Source organism: Uloborus diversus, chromosome 4 (assembly GCF_026930045.1).
Source record: "Uloborus diversus isolate 005 chromosome 4, Udiv.v.3.1, whole genome shotgun sequence".
Lineage (NCBI taxonomy): Eukaryota > Metazoa > Arthropoda > Arachnida > Araneae > Uloboridae > Uloborus > Uloborus diversus.
The window spans coordinates 155,431,822-155,452,640 of record NC_072734.1 but is presented as its reverse complement, the minus strand read 5'-3'; the positions used below and the strand labels follow the sequence as shown (position 1 = coordinate 155,452,640).

At 35.8% G+C, this 20,819-nt stretch overlaps 1 long non-coding RNA gene across 1 annotated transcript in view; it reads right to left on the bottom strand.

Moving 5' to 3' along the window:
- The window catches only part of LOC129220444 (uncharacterized), a 188,076-nt gene that overhangs the window by 95,795 nt on the left and 71,462 nt on the right, over positions 1-20,819 (bottom strand). The window contains exon 2 of the long non-coding RNA XR_008580467.1: positions 15,772-15,815. This is a non-coding gene — a long non-coding RNA (uncharacterized LOC129220444). The remainder of the gene's footprint in view (positions 1-15,771; positions 15,816-20,819) is intronic.

Here is a 20,819-nt window from a genome sequence, read left to right as displayed (position 1 = left end):
AAGACGGATTAAATTAGTTTCCCTTTTCTTCCTTAAATGAAGTTTTCAATTTGTCCAATAATTTTCGACGGTTTAATGTATTAGATGTGTCTCAATAAAAGGGCGGCAAATAGAGGAACCGCATCGGGCGGCAGAAACTGTAGCTACGCCACTGGCTTCACCTAAGGAGCGGAGGAAAACATTTTACGTGGTAGAAGAAAACAGAGTATAGTTTCAAAAGTCAGCATGCCTATTTGTATATTGTTTTAAAGGCAAATTAAAGAGTTTTATTAATAGTTACGAAAATAGTCACACAAATAACTAAACAAAGCTCTCCAGCCGTCTTAAAGTATGGCCTAAACCGGTGTTAGTGTTCAAAAAAAAAAGATGAAATCGAACGTAAGTGGAAAAAAAATGTTCGCCGAAATCACAATTAAGGATGAAAAGAAACTTCTGACATAAATCTGGCCCTTTCTGCGTTGGCGTGTCAGATAAACTAGAAATAAAACTTAACCCTTGATAGAAACGACGAAGATTTCACAGATGTTTCCTGTTTATATTTCACCAAAAACGCAACTCCAAAAATGGTCAGTCGGCTTATGTTCGTATAAAAGAAACATAATTAAATCAATTTTGTTAAAAATCTCGATTTTTTTTCTTTGCCTTTTTCTAGCAGATGGCACTAACTACTGAAACACACGTTTGAAAGATTTACTTCATCACTAACAAGCAAAATATAAATTCTTAGCGTTTGAAGTTGAAGATAAATATTCAAAGAGGTCAAAGGAAAACGCTATATTCAATTTCTTGCGTCGAAGGGAGAAAAAAATATACAAACTATCAAAAGCCTCAGTTTTTGACAGATGATTTCCGCGTTCAAAAAATATTTATCAAAATCTCAATCTGAAGTCAAGGGCAGTTCTGGACAGGGTTCGCCGATATATATCGGTCGATATATATCATATTTATTTTGAAAATATGATATTTTTATATTTTCGATATTTATTTTTTCAAGTACGGTATTTTAAAAACAAAAAGTATATTAATCATAGTAATATCGTTAATTTGTTATTAAAAATAACTGAAAAGTTATACAATATTCCTTTTTCAGTTGTATTCTGTGCACCGACTAATGCATATTATTTATTTCTGAATCATATTACTGTAAAAGTAGCTAACAGAAGAAAAATGAGTAAAACAGCTAATGCTAAATGAACTCCATTAAAATTGATAGAAATGTGAAATGAAATATTATATATAAATAATGAAAGAAACCTTAATTTTAAGTCTACATACTTAATTATAATATAAGAAAATAAAGAGTGATTTGAGAACGCATTTACTATTTGGAAGACTTTAGTTAGTGCTAATTGAAAATATCGGATATATATCAAAATGTCCGATATATATCAAAACATCGGATATTTTCGAAAATATCACATTTCGAACCCTGGTTCTGGAGTTCGTGCATCTCATTTCTTGTCGTTGAAATCATAAGTTTAAAAGTGATTCTAACTCTAATTTCCGTATCACTTCTTATTTGAAAAAAGAAAATGGCCAGCAGATGTCTATAAGGAAGTGTGACATCATTAGCCTATTAACAAGGAATCCTCCCAAGAGGATGGCGCATCTCTCTCAAAAATTACAGAGCATACCTCATAGAACTAGAGCCCCCTCCCCCATAGAAAAAAAAAAGACCAGTTGAAACATCCAGCTAAGATTTTCAACAGCGCCACCCCCACCTCCAATTTTAACTAATAAGAATTGACGTCTGGCGTCAAAACAAACAACCTGGGTACCATTTTGAATGAATGAAAATCCAAATTTTTTTAAAAATTAAACACGCTGCCGATAGCATATTTGCAGAACATACAATAGAAAATGATTTAAAAAAAATAAAATTGATTGAATTTAAAAATTTTTGTTAACAATGTATTCTATGGGACAATCACGGGTCTTAATCACAATGTGCCAGGAAAGAAAAGCTTCAATTTGATTCAAAACTTTAGACGTCAAATGTCATAACCTAGGGATGGAAATACAGGCGTAAATTAAGAATTTTCGGTCACAAAATGCGACTAAGACCGCTTATTTTTAATACTGCTCCACCTTTTTGGAGCAACCCTGCCATTGATAATGCGGTACCGCATTAATACAAAAAATTGCAGCAATATTGTTGATTAAAAAAAAACTAGATTCTGGAAAAAGCAGTTTCGATTCCAGTATGTAGCATGTCTAAATAATGAATGAATATTCACAGAGACAACAAAACATCAGGGTTTTTCGGCTGAAAAAAAAACAGGTATTTTTTTCCTTTTATTGAGTGAAAGACGGTATTAATTCTATTAAACTAACTGTCCTTTTTTTTTTTGTGGAAAAAAGTTGCTAGATGAATTAACATTAAAGAAATAATGTAAATGAAATCCCAGTACGAAAGTAGGTATTTACCTTCCCCCCGACCCTTCCCGTGTATCCGCCCGTTACTTAAGGATATTTCGCAGCAATCTCTGCAAGATCGCTGTGTTCTTCTTAATCCGAATCCACCAGTTAATTAACAAACTAAATTACAACACTTTTGTCTCAATGAAGGATCACACGATTCAAGTCAAACTTTTGTCCGAACTAAATGTTGCTTTAAACAATACAATTTTGCTAACTTTCTGGCTGGTAACCTCGAACTCATCCCAAGTTTCCGCGTATTTCATGAGGTACGTGTTCCACCGATTACAAACCCTGTATAAACCAGATATAAACTAAAATTTATCTGCTCAAGGGAGAGAACTTAGAAACGAATGTGGAATTCTCTTGACAGGGCGTCTTTTTTTGCCGCAAAGAACAAAGCTAATAATTGTCGCTATAAAATCTAACGACGAGGGAGATCTTAATACCTTTTCTTCATGTTCATGTCATTCAAAAGCATTAGCAACATTTACTACATACCCGACCAGCATAAAAAGCACACCTATTAGTCATCACAAATGTGCGATTTTTAAAAGTCCAGCTGTCGAATATAAAAATAATACGTACAAGCAATTGCGTAATTGTATTATACAGAAGCCGAGAATTGCGTACAAGATTTCCACTGCAGATTAGATCGCTAAAACGTGACTCGATTATTCAGTGGTCCTTTAATCATCGCGAGACACTTTTTTCCCCTGCATTCAGCCCTCTGGAATCAGTGAATGAGTCGCTAGAATTTTATTTCATTTATTTATTTATTTTTTGTGGCAGATTCCGACTGGATTTTTCGAGAAGACACACATCATGGCAGAACTCCTGCAGATTAAGCACCCACAGACTACATGATGAGAACGGTTTCAGATATATTTTTAGATGACAGTAGGTTTTTAAGATCACGGAATATGTTTTGCAGAACTTGAAGATACTACTTCGCACTCGTTTTAAAGATAACTTCGTCAACTGTGTCCCAATTTGAATGAAATTTCCATAAACCGTACCGAAAATAAAAAAGAAAAAATCATTTAAAAAATAATAATTTGTACATTGTGTGATAGTGACAGAAGAAGTTGCACATGCAACATGCAGATTATTAACGAATAACGAATAAATACCTTTTGTACTTGAAAACTAAATGAATCAATTACCAACGTTTTTATGCACAAAATTTGCAAATTACTGCAGACATGTGTTTCGGGGCTACAAGGAACCACCCCTTTTTCAATGCAAACAAGTGTGCTTCTGGATGAAAAGTCATCCGAGGAAAGCAGCACGGTGGAACGGAAGACAATCTAAATACCAAAAAATAACAAAACAAACAAGACAAAATGACACCTAGCAGAAATTTATACCATAATTCCATCAGGAACTTTTCATCACAAAGCTCACACTTCTTTGCATTAAAAAAGAAGTTCCTTGCAACCCAGAAACACGTGTCTGCAGTAATTTGCAATTTTCGAACCTTAAAACGTAGGTAATTCATTCATTTAGTGTAAGTTATTATTTCTAAATTATTTATGTCCCTGGATTGAAGTGCAAATATATACGCACATGTCATACCCACAATAATAGATTGAGCAATTTATTTTAACAGACATTTACACTTGATTCGCTCATCTATTCTCACACTGTATTCACACATGATTCTTCATTACACAACTCCAAGGTTTTGAACAATTTCAAAACTCCTTTCTAAGTCGTCCAAAAGCACTCAGCGGACGAAAATGCATCATGTCACATGATTAAAATTACTCTCTGATACATCCCTCGAAAATCTAAGAATGTCTAATTTACCAGTGAGTGACGTCATGAACCATTGATTGATAAGAACCAATTAGTCTTTCCGACACCGTAAAATGCAGCAACTTAGAAAAGAGCGGTAAATATGTAAGGGGGCGTTCGCAAATCATTTCACAGAGGGAAGAGGGTTTGTGAAATTGAGAGTAATAAGCGAGAAGGGAGAGGGGTGGTGACACAAACGGTGACATCACGCATTTTTTTGTAACAATATGCTTCCGTAAAACAGTGACATGTGCCGAAGGGGGGAGCGAAGAGGTATAAGGCGAAGTACCGCACTTTGTGACACAGGGGGAGCGACATGGGGGGGGGGGGGGGCGTCAAAAAAGTTGGGGGAAAAAAGTGCGACATCATCTATGGACGTTTTCTGTAGGGAAAATACGTGTTACTTTATGATCAGAGTTAAAAAATGCGAAATATTGCCATGGTTAAATTTTAATTATATCTTTGTTTTCAGTAAGTAAACGCCCAATAGCCAGGGCCTAAGGCAGAAATACATAAAACACACCGCCAGCTCAGTCATTCCATCCGAGGACTGCAGTTTCGTGCTTATTAACACTCATCTGCCCGGAATAGGAAGTAACTGAGCTGGAGGTGGAAAACCTCTTAAGGAAGCCAAGAGTGCCAAACAAACAGGTAGCTAATATAAAATTAACACTGACCAGACGAGTGACCAAAGAAATGGTTCGGTTCAACTAGAAGATCGAAGGCAAGGCATGGTATTTTCAATAAGTTACCGCCCTATAGCCAGGGCATAAAGTTTTGTTTGGCACTCTTGGCTTCCTTAAGAGATTTTTCACCTCCAGCTCAGTCACTTCCTGTTCCGGGCTGATGAGTGCTAATAAGCACGAAACTGCAGTCCTCGGATGGAATGACTGAGCTGGAGGTGGTTGCACTAAATTCATATCCCCCTTTTCCAAGAGCCTTAAAATGTACATTAAAATAAAATGCCAAGCACTAATTTCATTTACTTTCTTTTGAAAGTTGCGCTAGTGTTCCATTCATAGCTGAGGGGTTATATAAATCCTCCACATGAAGGGCGAGGTCAAGCCCACGAAAGATCATTGCTATCCGGAAAGTTCCGGATCACGAATCGCAAAAAATGCGGAAATCCGGATTTTCTCCCCAGCACAATCCTTACTGCAATCTATAATCCGGACATTAAGCTTGTGGTTTGAATGAAGACCGGTAGCTATATTAGCCACCTAACTCGTTAGGGAATATTAAACGTTTAATATTATTTAAAAGAGAAAAGAAAGAACAAAGATAATATTTCAAAATGCGTACGAATCATGCTTTTGAAATATATACAAATTTCACAAAATCTACTTGCCAAAATATTAAATGGCAAAGATAATAAGGTGGTTGGACCATGGAAGGCCATGCTCCTTTGAAGCAGTGATGTTCCCATCAATATTTCTGAGGGTATACTCCCATCAACCCATCACCACCAGTGGCGCACACAAGGGAGGGGTCCAGGGGGTCCGGACCCCTCCCATAGCTTTTGCATTTTTTTTTCCGATTAATTCTGATTCTATGTATTTTCTACGTAAAATATTTCCAAATAAAGATAGCAATAATTTCAGTTCTAGTAAGTGAAAAAAGAAACTTCTATTGTTAAAACAGTTTTGTTTAAATGTGCACTTATCCTATTACAGTGAAACCTGTCTAAGTTGACCAGTTGCGGTGCACTACTTTAGTGGTCAACTTAAACAGGTGGTCAACTTACAAAGGTTGATTTATATGATAAGGGCTAATTCCGTGCCTGAAAAAAGCGGCCAACTTAAGACAGGTGGTCAACTTACAAGGGTGGTCAACTTCACAGCTTTTACTGTATAACGAATTGCACAATCGAGAGATCTTTCTCGACTTTGAGAAGGCTAAAAACACACTTAAGGAGTACTGTGTATTATGAACGTTTAATGTGTTTTTGCACTGAGATGCGTTCAAGCATTGTCACCATCACACACAGAGGAAATTTACAAGTAAAATCGAAAAACGAACTAGAAAACTAGCTTTTATTCTACGATATTTTGTAAGCCTACAGAGGCAGATTGGTGACTGTAAGTGAATACAGTGAAATAATCATATTTTTAGTTTTGTAATTACTTATTAAAATGAGATTTTTCTTGGTCTTCAGACTTGGTGCTTCTTTACTTGAATTTGCTTCGCTGTTTTCATTTTAAAATAACGAGAAAAGTAAATACATAAACTGTTTTGCTTTCTGGTAGTTTAATTAAGTATTTTTTATTAATATTTTTTTATTAATTAGTTCTAATTATTTATTTAATATTTTTTTTACTGTCTTTTGTTCTCGAGAATCCATAAAAATCAAGTGATTATGTTTGACGGTTTATTGGGGTATTATATGAAAATGGAAGTTTTATCTTTGGACCCTCCCCTTGAAAAGTTCCTGCGTGCGCCACTGATCACCACAATATGTGTATGTGATCATATACAAATTATGTCATAATATGAACATTTTTGAATTTTTGAAGCTTGAGGGTATACGCTATGTGTATAAAAAATGTTTGAGAATATACGGCGTATATGGGGTATAATACCCTATGGGAACATTACTGCTTCGAAGGCCAAATGTAAAAAAATCATAGTTATTGTCATGTAATGCCAAATTCCTTCCACTCACACCTAGCTCCATCAAACTCGAGGACACAGACGCGGCCGGGAGCCTCTAGCGTCGCTATTTTGTTAGCGCTGGCCCTCGCTTCGTAGACTTCGGTCATCGACGTCAAAATTTTAATTCGCTCACTCCGCAAAGGGTAATTTGTTGAGTAAATAACCAATTATTACCTTATTTTTTTCAAACTGTAAATTGTCATGTAAGGATTTGCTATCGTACTGAAGAAAAAATAATAATTTTGTTTCGATTTTAGTTAAAATATTAATAGTGTTCCTATGAAAGCCGGTGGTTCCTTGTAAGGCCAATCAAATATTTGACAATTGGCTTTACTAGGGTACATGGGCCTTGCAAGGAACATTTACAAATCATCGAAATATGAACACTTAGTTTTTAGTTATAAATACGTACCGGGAAAGTTGAAAAAATGTTTCATGTTTATGATATTATTATTTATAAGGTTTGTTCAACTTTGTAACTCAGATTGAATAGATATTCCTTTTTAAATTATTCAATTACAGATATAGCTTTAAGTTTCCTTTTTGGAGAGGTTATTTATGTAAATATGGTTGTAAGAATAAGTCGATTACAGTATAGATGATTAAATTTTAATTTTTCATATACGCATAATTTCAGATGTCAAGAATGTCAAGATCAAAACCTAGAAAAAGAAGAAGTACATGGAATGAAGATAGTTCAAGACGCGCCATGGGAAGCAGTACAAAATAATCAATTTAATACAAATGCTGCAGCGTTAAAATTTAATATTCCATAACGCACTTTCAGAAATCATTTATTAAGCGATAACAGGACTAGTCATAGATGGTAATTATTGGTTTGGCCTTCTCGGAAACATTTTGACCTTACGAAGAACGGACCCATGAAAAGGCCATTAAGGGTAAATTTTTTTTTATGTCTAATTTCATTCTAAAACGCCTGGCAACTTATTTTTTATCGAAGTAATACTCATTACTGTAATTTTAAAATAATTTCGATTAATGTATTCTTAAGTTATACAATGGTAATCGAGAAATATTCGTTGAGTTTTTAAAAGAAGATTATAGTATATGTTAAGCATTAATTAGAGACGTACCGAGTAGCACTTTAGCCGAGTACCGAGTTACCGAGTGCCGAGTTAAAATTATGTATTGAGAAGAACCACTGACACACACGTGACGAATTTTGAACTCATTAGAATAGTAGTATAGACATCTATGTCCAAATAATAGTTTTTAAAACAAAATTCCAGCCGAAATTTAACTATGCATTATTTAAAAGATTTTGTTTGTGTCAATAATTTTACAAATAAGTTATTTTTTAAATTAAATATTAAAAATAAACAAATACATAAAAGGTAGGATTGATCAACTTGGACAAATTTATCAATCTATACTTCTAGTCCGCCAAACGTAAATAATTTTTAAAAGCTAATGAAACAACGTTAAAAGCACAAACGTGCAGGAGCGCTGCAGGCACGTGTTTCTGCAATACAAGGAATGCCCTTTTCAATGCACAAAATGTGAGCTAATGAATGTAAAAAAAATCCGACTTCTGTCAGATGTCTTTAAATCTATAAGCTCACATTTTGTGCATTGAAAAAAGCATTTCTTCTAAATGCCAAAACACGTGTCTGCAGTGTTCCTGCACATTTGTGCTTTTAACGTTGTTTTATTTTTTAAGAAAAGGTATTTTTATACTTCTTATAAATAATTTTGTTTTTGGCAAAAATCCATTTAATAATATAAAAGTTTCATATTTTCTGTACTTACCTTTTTTGCTCCATTTTTAATAAATAAGTTTCATTAATTTTGGGGTATTAATTGAATTGTAAATAATTGCAGTATATTATATGCTTGCAATTTTTTATTAATTGTAAAATCTGCTTTGAATAATATTCAATTTTTTACAACTACTCGGTATTGGCCGAGTACCGAGTACTCGGCAAATTGGCTGAGTAAGTAACCAAATACTCGGTAGGGTCTCTACATTTAATGTTTCATTTAAATGAAAGAGCTGTTTGTGTAGTTTCAGTAAAAGCGGATATTTTGATTATTGCAACTGTAGTTTTAAGTTGAACAACTGATTTGTAATATCGGCTTTGTATGGAACCCTGTTCCTTGTAAGGCCATTTGGAAGAGCTTAATAAACTTAACTTTTGTTAAGTAGTGATTATATCTATAATTTAAAAATGTCATTTATATGATACACAATAAAACAAAGTGTTAATTAATAGTTTGTTTCTTTCATTTATACAGTAATTGATCTCATAAAAAGTTTATTCGTTACAGTGGCCTTCCATGGTCCACCCACCTTATTTCAATTTATTTTCCAGCTTAAATCTAATAAAAACTTAATTCTCACAAACAAAAGTAGTCAATGATCGAGTAACGCGAGTGTTTCAAGAATAAAACTCGCTCCACGGCGTGGTAATTTGATAATGTTTAACATGCAGACAGGGAAAGGCTTTATTGCGACAAGTCTGAACTCGATCCGGCAACTTAACAGTTTTACTAGTAAGACGTCATTTCAAAGGAACGAAAAAAAATGGTCAACAATGAATGCTACCTACTGGAGTTTAGGATTAATCCACTGGAGTTAGAATTACAATGTTAACTATCAAAATATTACCAAACAGGCAATGGCTTCGTACAAATATAGAAGCCGTCACACATTGAAGGGCGATTTTCTAGTGCTAATAATAATAACAATAAATAGGCCAGTTGAATTCAATATTGTTCAAAGCAAAATTTAGGAATAAAGTCACATAACATCACTATCCTTTTTCGTACCCTTCCATTACAAGCTGACTATACGACGCGTCGAATACAGAGTCAACAGCCAAAAGCTTACGCTCATTCAGCTAGCAATAAAATCGCATTCTAATGTAATATAAAAGAGCGATTTGCGACTGCAATTTCGTTGACAAAAACGCAAAGCGTAGGCAATTTATTTCTCGACTGAAAGAGGAAGACAGGACAATCCTTCCTCCCCCCCCCCCCATATTCGTCTCTTCCCGACAGCGCTAGAAGCAAGTCGGGTTTTTCTTTATGGCGTGATTAACGAGACTTATTACGTGCTAAATACGAAGATAAGATTAAAATCGAAACCTTTCAACTGCTCCTTTCGTACGGGACTCCAGGGAAAGAAAGCAAATTTACGAGTATTTTATTTATCGTGACTTTTATTCTAAAAGTGTTAGTAAATTGAAAATTTTTATTTGCGATCATAAATTTTCGAAGCAAATACTAGTTGAAACTAGTGGTGCCCAACCTACGGCACGTGGGACATATGCCCCCCCCCCCTGTTCTCAGTTGTTTTGTTCCATTTTCAAATCTAAATCCGCGATTAGTTATAATTTCACAAATTTGGACCCGAATATCCAGAAATTGGTTTCGGAAATAAATTCAAACTTATCATTAATAAAATAAACATCAAAAAATTATAACAACAATGAGGTGGTTTCCTTCAGTCAAAAGATCTACTTTTAGTCATTAAAATGGATAGAATGAGCGAAAAAAAAAAGGACCTAGAAAATACTTTCATTTTCCCAACATTTTTTTTTTTAAATTACTTTTTTTAAATGTCCGATGTTTCAAACAAGGGGTGGTCTTGATGACTTCACAAATAATGCACTTTGCCGCATCTTTCTACTACGTTTCCACGTTATGATAATCAAGCAGCGACTTAAAATTGCGCTCTACACTTGCTATCAACTATATCGTTGCCAATACACGTGAGTAAAGATGCGAATTAAATATTTTGTTCTGTGAATGGCAACATTGAATGGCATTTCATCATTTGTCATGTCACACGACAGAAGTGTAAACAATGAAAGCGCACCCATTTAAGTAATTTTTTAAAAATATAAAACTTAAATAAATTACTTTAAAAATGGTCAGATCCTATGTTTTTAAACATGATCTTTCAAAAAAAAAAAAAAAAAACTTTTAAAATTTTGGAAACGACTCCATTCTTGGTTTGTAATTATTCCAAGTTTTCTCAAATTATTTGGAAACGTTTTCAATATTTTTCAAGTTTAAATGTGTTCTGGCCCGAGAGAATCTTCTTTATATGAGGTGCGAACCTCGGGCAGAAAAAGGTTGAGCACCACTGGTTTAAAGCAATGAAACAAGGTTAACCACGAAAAGTGGTAGGTACAGGGGACCCTGGAGTGTAATGTAATGCTACGAGAGCACCATTATCTTTTTTTGGGGGGGGGGGGGGGTCACATTTCCCTTCTACTGTTTCCCGCAAAACTCTTATAAACTTGAAATTTCAACTCCCAATGTTATTCAATTCACAATAAGATATTTACATAATTTAAAGCCGTATACCAACAAAGTGGCAAGGATTAATACGATTTTGGAATTGCAGGAATAGAATTTCCAGCAGATTTAATTAAACAGTATAACCATGCACAATTTTTTATTTCATAAACAAAACTTTCTTTCTGCGTATTCCTTCCCACTACATTATTTTAAGTCAATTTTACTTTATCTGATTACGTCACGTTATTTAGGAAGAGACGAATGATAGAAGTTGCGGTGGATTTCAAAATGTGATCGATTCCAACTTGCTCCATCGCAGGACATCATCCAGTCCAATCAGTAAAAATCTAATATCGTCTGTTCACACAACCAAAGGTCGTTTCTTCGTGATCAAGAAAAACTCAATAAAGTTCATAGAAGATAGAGAGGACACACTAAACTAAGAAACAGAAGACGGAAGTTGCACCGACAGTGTATCCCAAGATTCTTAGCTTCCCGCTAAAGATCTTGGGTCTACTTTTGATTCAAACATTGATTGTTGCAAGTTTATGAAATTACATTAAAACGTAAATCAATCCGTCAGCTCTTTTATTCATTCACTTTGCGAGAATTGACCACGTTATCATAACCCCGCTCATTTTCGCAGCCATGTATCCCATAATTCCGGCTTCATACAGGGGACCTTTATTTCAAGTTTCTTTACTCTGTCAATGATCATAGAGTAAAGAAATTTACATAGAGAAGCTCTCTATGGTATAAAGGAGATGAAATTGAAGTCGGAATTATGGGATACAGCGGTGCAATGATGGGCGGGGTTATGATAACATGATGCTTCTCGAGAATAGTTTTCACCAATCTCGCAAAGAGACCAAATAAAGTAGCTGGCGGATTGGTTTGCATTTTAATTCATGCTTTTATGCAATTTCAAAAACGTGCTTCATAAACTTGCAACAATATCTAAGTTTAAATTGACAAACAATTGAGATTCAGTAATGGAATGATTTGAATCAATATGTATCTCAAAATTTTTAGCAACAAGCTAAGGATCTTGGGATACAGCGGTGCAACTTCCGTCTTCAATTTCTTAAGGGGATATCACACGAGAGAAATTACGGGACATCGCAACCGCAATAGGAACCGTCAACGCTATCTGGAACTGGTTTTTCGGGCGGGAAGTTGCCTATAGGGTTACTGCCGGTTGCTCGGACGGTTGCTCGATTTGCTCACAACGGGGGCTACCATTTTTTAGCGTACATCCATGTGCTTGCGCTTGTTCATCGCTTTTCGTCAATTCCGCATTTGGTTATCACGCTGCGTCGCGTTAATTCGACACTTATGGATGAAATTAGTAATCGAATACTTAATGCAGCTCTTGCAGCTTTAATTGTATGTGGATTTGTGAAAAGATGGCAAAAAAAAAAAAAAAAAAAAGGGAAATGATCAAGGCAATGATTTCAGAGCTAGAGCATCAATTATTATTTCATGCAGTCACCAAAGCTGCTCCTGTTAAATTCATATTTGAGTTTTAACATTAATTTGTAGAACTTATGGTGAAAATTTCAGAAAAACAGAAAACTTTTATTACTATTAATTGAATGTTTGATTTAAAGTGATACTCTTGTTACATTTAAAGAAAACATACAGAATATATGACTTCTGTAGGCTTATTTTTTCCCATAACTACTAAATTAAATCTTAATTTTAGATAGGAATTATTAGTTACTTATTGACAGGTAAGAAGAAATTTTAATTCTAACAAATTATACCTAAATTCATAGCTAAAAACAAACATGATAAATAAATAAAAAAAAAGCCAGCAAACTCTGATCAATAGGCCTTTCATAATTATTTTTTTAAACTTCGAGTTCATAAATATATTGGAGGTGTGCTAACACTTTAACTTACACAAATATAACGCCACTAGATACATATTGCACACAGGAAAATCTGTGGTCGAGTTTATTAAAATAGTCCCAGACATTTAAAAATAAAGTGACGCTTTAAAAAAATGTAATGAAACGATGATGCGCATTTATGCAAGCTATACAAGCATTTATAATACAAATAAGCTTAATACTGAGCAAATTAACACTGCATTGAACATTAGTACGTCTCAATCAATATTTCAAATGTTAATAAAAATAACTTTATCATTTAATAACGCCAAACATAATTTTTGACATCTAAACAAAATATTACAATGTGCGTATCATTTTTAAAAAATTCTTTGTATTATCATATTCTTTCATTTTCAGAGGGATTATTCTTCTTGACTGGAATAGAGTACATGTGTTACTACACAGTCAAAATATTACTAAATAGGTGGAGCTAAAAGTAGAGTAAATATTTCACCATTTCACTTTGCCTCACATTCTCCTACATTTTAAGTATTTTCAAATGGTACATACTGTATGTACCCATCAGTTTGAATTAAAAAAGAAAAGTACAGCTTCAATGCTATGATTTTTAAAAAGGAATTTTCACGTAACTTTTTCAAGGAAAAAATTTACTGTAATTGTTCAAGTATCAGAATGGGGTGGCTTCCTCCAGTCAAAAGTAGTACTTTTATCACTGAAATTGATAGAATAAGCAAAAAAAAAAAAAAATAATAATAACTTGGACCCAAAAATACTTTCATTTTCCCAACCGTTATTTTTTAATTAATTTTTTTAAATGTCCGATTTTTCAAACAAAGCGCGGTCTTGATGACGTTACAAATACACGTGAGTAAAGATGCGAATTAAATATTTTGCTCTGTGAATGTCAACACGAATGGCATTTCATCATTCGTGACGTCGCACGACAGAAATGTAAACAATGAAAGCGCCACGATTTAAGTAATTTTTTAAAAATATTAAACAAAAACAAATTATTTAAAAAATGGTCAGATCCTATGTTTTTAAACATGCACTTTCAGAAAAAAATACGTCTAAAATTTTAGAAACGACCCCATTGTAACATTTGTGCAAAACAATTTTCAAAAACCTAATGAAACGAAAACCACCAATATAAATTAAGAAATGTATAAAATTCGCACTGATGTTAACTAACATACAAGTAGCAATTTAAATTCAAAATCAGATGCAAAACCAAAGATTAAGTGTCGCTCATCCGTTTTTTAAAGTGTAACTGAAAATTTTTGAAACATAAAATAAATAGAACAATAAAAAGGAATCCCCACATTTCTGTCGCCACGATTGCAAATGTATTTTACAGTGATGCTGCCTGACGTCACGAAATCCCAGCGCCCTGATTGGTTCCTTCGTAACTTGCCCAGAATTAAAGGCAATTTTTTTCTAGCGGAGGAAAAAGTTTGCCCTTATACGAGCAACTGCAAATTTCCATAGCACACGAGAATTTTGGAGCAATCGTTTGTGGAAGTGAGCAGAAAAACCAGTTCCGGATAGCGTTACGGTTGCTATTGCGGTTGCGATGTCCTGTAATTTCTCTCGTGTGATATCCCCTTTAGTATAGCGGGGCCTCTCATGTGATTTCTCTACTCTATGGTCAATGATAAAATTTGACAATACAGAAAAAAATAAAGAAGTCTGCTGCCACAATCTAGGTATCAAAGGATTTAATTTCATTTCACTGATTAAATGAAACCAATGAAGTTAGACAAGACAGCAGCAAAAGAACAACTCCAAGCCGATCAGTACCGATTCGGAAACAAAACGGTAATAAAATTTTATGCATTAGGCAGCAACTGAAACGGACATGCTTTATGCTCCAGTGGTACAATTAACCACATGCACGATTCACGGAATATCTTGGGCTCACATCCTGTTGCTTGTCATATTTCCACCCATGTCCGTTACGTATCCATCAAGGCCTAGTAATTGAAGCAAGCACATCTGCCACGTTCTCCCTAATTGACCAACTTTCCCGGCGCTAAAAGGGGGCTGCCCTGCCCCTAATGCCCCTCTCTCGCCCCTGCGCATGGGAGGGCGGGGCCCGCCTCAAATGACATGCGCGAACACGTGACTTTTGTAGAAGGGCCGGAAACCGCAGGCCCTGATAGATGTGAGCGATATGTGGTGCCGAAAATTCCACAGCGAGAGGGTCAAGGTTGACGGGACTGCTAATTAAAGGGTCATTTTGCGGACAGGCCAAAAGAATAAGTTGCTTCTTGTTATATCGACGCCTCAGAGCAACAGTAGGATATCTTAGTGTTATTCTGGGGATTCGATGTCTTACTGTTACTCTGAGACGATATGTTTCTTTATGATTTGCCTGCAGAAAAAGTCGTGGAATGATATACCACGCTATTCGGTAGTTAGCGAGGCATTCCACTTTGAAGTAAGCTAAATGTTTCCATTTCTCAATTATATGACGTAGTTTAAAAAAAAAATCATGCGTCATTTTAGCATATGTAATACAGTGAAATCCCGTAACAACGAATACCAATACAACGAAATATCCGTATCAACGACTTTAAATTTCAGTCAAGATTTAATTTCCTCTTCAGTGCTTGAATTTCATCGCAACGAACAAAATTTCCGGTCCTTCGAAGTTCGTTGCAACGGGATTTCACTGTACAATCATTTTAATGTATCAATTTTGGAATGATTCTGAACTATTTCATTATTGTTAATGCACAGTTACCAATCCAATATTAAAAAAAATTAATACCTCCTATTCTTTTATTCTTCATTTTTGAAATTAATGTCGTCTTCCTAGAAAAAAAGAAATTAACACAATGAATACAAAATCATCTAATTAAAAATAGTTTAAAATATGTTTCAAGAAACCAGAACAAATGATCTTGATTTGGCTCATAACAGTAGATATTTGCTACATTCAGCAAATCAGTTAATAAGATCACAGAAACAATATTTGAAGAAACATTGTTTCTGTCAAAAAAGTGAAGTTTTCAAGCTTCAGTTATCAGTCCACGATGTCCATTAGAACAATGAATTACAACATCGCCCCTCCCCTCACTTGAGAACAAGAACTGCAACTAGTTGCCATAACTGATCTCTTGGAAGAAGCAGAAATTTTTTGTTTCTTTTAAGAACTAAAGTTTACTATTCCCGTGCCTTCTTATCTCGGTGTAGGTCACCAATTGTTATTTCCCTTCAAATGTGAAATGTAGGAAAAGTTCAAAATGATCCGTTGAAAAGAAACGAGTTGTTTATGATCCCTCTGTTTTCAAACTTCGCCCTCCCGCCCCCTTAATTTCAAGACAGATTCATTCGATTAAAGTATTGCAGAATAAGAAAGAATAATAGTAAAAGTAATAAAAGTTATCCACCGCTTATTGTTGAAACTAAAAGCAGCAAATTATACTTTTGAATGGCTGTATAATATGAAAATATTGTACAAGGCTCCTTATCGTATCCTCTGAATGTAAAATTATCTACCCGGTGAGCAACAATACCTTCTATTAGAACCTCCGTACAAATGAAAGAGTAATGAAGAAAATAACATAAGAATAAGTGTATCGTTTGGATTTTGTCAAAGGTACCCATCTACACCAAACAAAAGAAACTAGTTTTAAATTAAGTCTATAAATGGAAGTTCGCCAAGCGAAATCGAGCTCGGAATACGATGTAAGAAGTAGACTTTTAGTCAAGCAAAAATAACTTTCGTGTAAGTCATGGAACAAGCTAATTTTTTGAAAGGCTAAATGAGTTTTGATTTGGATTACAGAAAAGAAAAAACTTATTTCACGATGCTTAATCAGTTTCGATTTCGAATGAAACGTATTGCAGTCGGATGATCGCTACAACGAGCCCTGTCGAGGCTGTCATCCGAGCAAAATCGGTATTTGTGTACCAGAAGGCAATTAATTGGCTCTGTCTTCGTCACGTAATACCAGATGATTTATTTCGCTGTTTTCGGCAAAAGGTATATTCGCATCATAGCATTTAACCGTAAAAGCAGAAGTTTTTAAAAATTAAGAACAACGAAGTAACAGCAGACGAGTGAAGCAAGGGTCATAAAGAACACTAAATTTTTTCGTTTACCGAACAATCCCGGGCTAAACTGAAAGCGGCGTTTCTTCTCTGAAGAACCCGTTTACATTAATAAAAAGACCGGATCATTGCAGGTACTTCAAACCTACGACAATTCCTAAAACAAAGGGAGAACAAAAAAAAAAAAAAAAAAAAAAAAAAAAAAAGCAGGCAGTCAGAATTTTGAACTTATTCCTTACCAGCAGCGATGCAGACTAGTTCAGAGGAGGTATTGGCAAGGGCGGATCCAGAAATTATTCAAGGGGAGGGCGACTGATTTTTATAGTACTTATTAGCCTTTAGAACAATTCTAGTGCTATAGCTCCGAACCCCATACCTTCCCCTAACGAAAAATGAGATGGCCAGAAATTTTTAGGGCTTCACTTCTGAAACTTTCAGTAGAGAGCCCCAATCCTTCCTTTCTCTAACATAATCTAAAATCATATAACATTGCGCTTTCAAGAGTTACATAACTAAAATCTGCTGTTGGAAAGTTCCTTAGGGGCCGTAGTAGCCCGATCGGTAGAGTGTCGGATTCGGGGCCGGAGGGTCCTGGGTTCGAACCTCAATGGTCGAAGACCCACCGTCGTCATTAAAGGGGACTGGGCGACGTTAAATATGCTCGTGGTCTCAATGTCCTCCAAGTGAAACGATACCTCTGGGGGTGCTAGTACTAGGTAGCTATTAGCTCCTGGGCTAGTTCTAAATTCTCATTAACTGTTCGATCCGGTGGGTGATGGTGCTGCCATCTATCGGTATATAAAATAATGGAGGCAAGGCACTTAGTATGCACTCCTCGACATAAATACAGTTGTAGTCAGTTGTGACTCTGAATAGGAATAGGAATAGAAAAGTTCCTTTATTTAGACTCAAGGAGGGGACGATTGTCTCCTTCGCATATAAACAACCTTTACTTTGCTAGAGACCATGTAAAAACTTGGAGACTGCTCATTGACTACCACGTAAAAACGTCATCCATCTCCTTTATCGAAACAATAAGTATTGTTTCATTTCGAAATAAGACCTCCTAGACGTTACTCGAGGGGGGAGGGGCTATTAAAAACATTAAAAGGTGAATTCAGAACTTTTGATGAACGGAGTTTGTTCACATGCATCGGGCTGGGAAAAAACATGACCGATGCATTTGCTTTGGCTGGTCAATCAGAAGTCCCAAACCTATTACCAGGACCCTAGCTGAGTAAAGGTTGTGTGTAAGCGTCTCCTTCGCCCCTCTCTGGTTATTGGTCAACTGCGAGTAGCAATGCAAACAAACGGGCATATATAATTGGAAATCATTACTCCCGGTAATGTGCCAGGTCATTGCATTTCCTCACGTACTATGGGAGGGAGAAAATTGGGGAAAAGAAAATCACACAAAGGTAAAACGTCCAAAAGGGTGAATTTCTTTCGAATCAATTTTGCACAGGTCAATTTAAACCTATCCATACTTATTAGTTCCACCAACGACATTCTATCTCACACCTTGTTGCCAGGTAAACTCTCCTCAGTTGGGAAAAACAGAAGACTGACGATGCGAGAGGATGCGGTAATTGAAAAATCTGCAACAGTTCAGTTTGGAGCGTGTGAAGTGACCCTGAATATCTTTCCAAGGCCGGCGATCGTTAAAAGGCCCAACGCCCCGGCTCAAGGGCGACTTCCCTCTCTGCCAAAGCCGCAGAAACCTATAACGGAACTCGCTTGGTCGCACACGAAAATCGCCACAGCGCGAAATCGTTCTTCATATCGCCAAACCCTGCTGACACACTCTCTCTGAATGGACAGTAAACGTCCGGGCGGTGACACCTTGTTTGGGTTTGTTGAGGTTATTGGGAATTTATTTCGCCAAAGACCTTTTAAAAGTCTCGCACGAACGAAAATGGACTCACTTGTAACGTAAGGTCATCAAGACGGATTTAATACGTTCCAAGCCTCGGTGGACGTTAATTGATGGAAAGCACGAAGATGTGCCGATCGGAGCAGCGAATTTACTGAGAGATTAGTAAAAGACAAAATAAGAAACAAGGTTGCTCGGGAGGCAATTAGTAGTTATGGATTGAAGCACATGAATTTCACTTTTCCACTCCAATGTCCGTAACGTGATGAGAGCTTGGATAGCTTCTCCAGAACAGCTTGAACCATAGCCAAAGCTACCAACTGTTACAAAAAAAAAAAAAAAAAAAAATCGTAGTTTCTACGAATTACTGCTTTAAACTACGACGCTATGAATGCGGGTCCAAAAATTACGATTTTCTGTTTTTTTAATTTATAATCCCAAGAACGCAAAAAAATCAAACTGCATGAAAACTAAACCGGTAAGTTCAGAAAATCAAACTTCTACGCGTGTGCTGTCGGTTTAGTTTTCATGCAGTTTATGGATTCTTAGTCAAAAAAGTGGAAAAACTGCCAAAAATATTGTGAAAAATATAAAAGCACTTGGCCATTCCTAATTTCATCTTTAAAGGCGGGCTATGCAAGATGTATTATTTGCAATAGCGATTTTTCAATTGAACATGGTGGTCGTGATGATTGCTGCAAGCATGTTAGTTCAAAAAGACATGCCGACGGATGAAAGATACAGCTAATATCAAAAATGTATCATCTTAGAATATTCAGCATAAAGTCTTTTATTCCGTATTATTATTTTCTGTGTCATATTTGAAATTCATTAGTATCATTATTTTGTTCTTTATACTGTTCACAATTCATCACTGTCTGTTTCTGAAGCAGCGGCCACGCCCCCCCCCCCCTTGCCGCAAAATGCAGCTACGATTTTGAATTTTCAAAAGTTGGCTGTTCTGAGCATAGCCAAGTGTGCCCCGAACATTTACCGAATGGAACTCCAAATTTCGCCGAATAGCACTCCAAATTTTGCCGGAAATTTTTGGGAGGTCATAGTGACCTCCAATCGGGCGACCCCAGAGTATAGTGTATTAGGTAAGTAAGCAATCAGTGTAATAGTCTGCAGCAGTGGCTCTTAACGGAAGGGTAGAGGAGCGCTAGAGCCAGTAAGCAGCTCGCGAGTTAATTCGCATGTTGTATTGATAATCTGTACAACTTAGCTTGTATAGAGGTCCACTTCACTATTGGTGTCACAGAGGCACTCGATTCCCACCAGAGTCCTGGGTGTTATTTCCTCTCTTTGTGCTATAAATCTTCCTTGTGTTATCTTATATGTAAATAAAGAAATTCAACATTATCGGGGCAACGGCACCCCATATCTTCGTAGCGATTATTAACCATGACACAACAACAGCAACGATGCGTCACGAAGAAAATTTGTTTCACATTTGTTTCAAGTTAGCAAACCTGGCTTCTCGTTTTCAATCAGTTTAAAGTCGAATCGCTCGAAAATAAAGAGTAAAAAGAGAATGATACATTGCTTTCTATCGAATTATTATAATTTTCGCTACTTCGACGTACCAACAATCGCGAATTATTTTTTGGATTTATTCGGCAACAATCCAAAACAGGTTGAGACGCTCTGATTTAAGCAAGTGCTTCAACAATTGATGAAAGATTTATTCGACTCAAAAAAGCTGTTAGTGAAGAGCAAGACGCAAACCGCTAAATTGATCTTTCCAGCAGCAAGCGCACCGTAGCAGAAAAAGTTATAGTACAGGGGCAACGTGGAAGATTTTCGACGAAGTGATGCTGTTGTTACCGCTATCTTTCCAGCAGCAAGCTCACCATAACAGTAAAAGTTATAGTACAAAGGGAACGTGG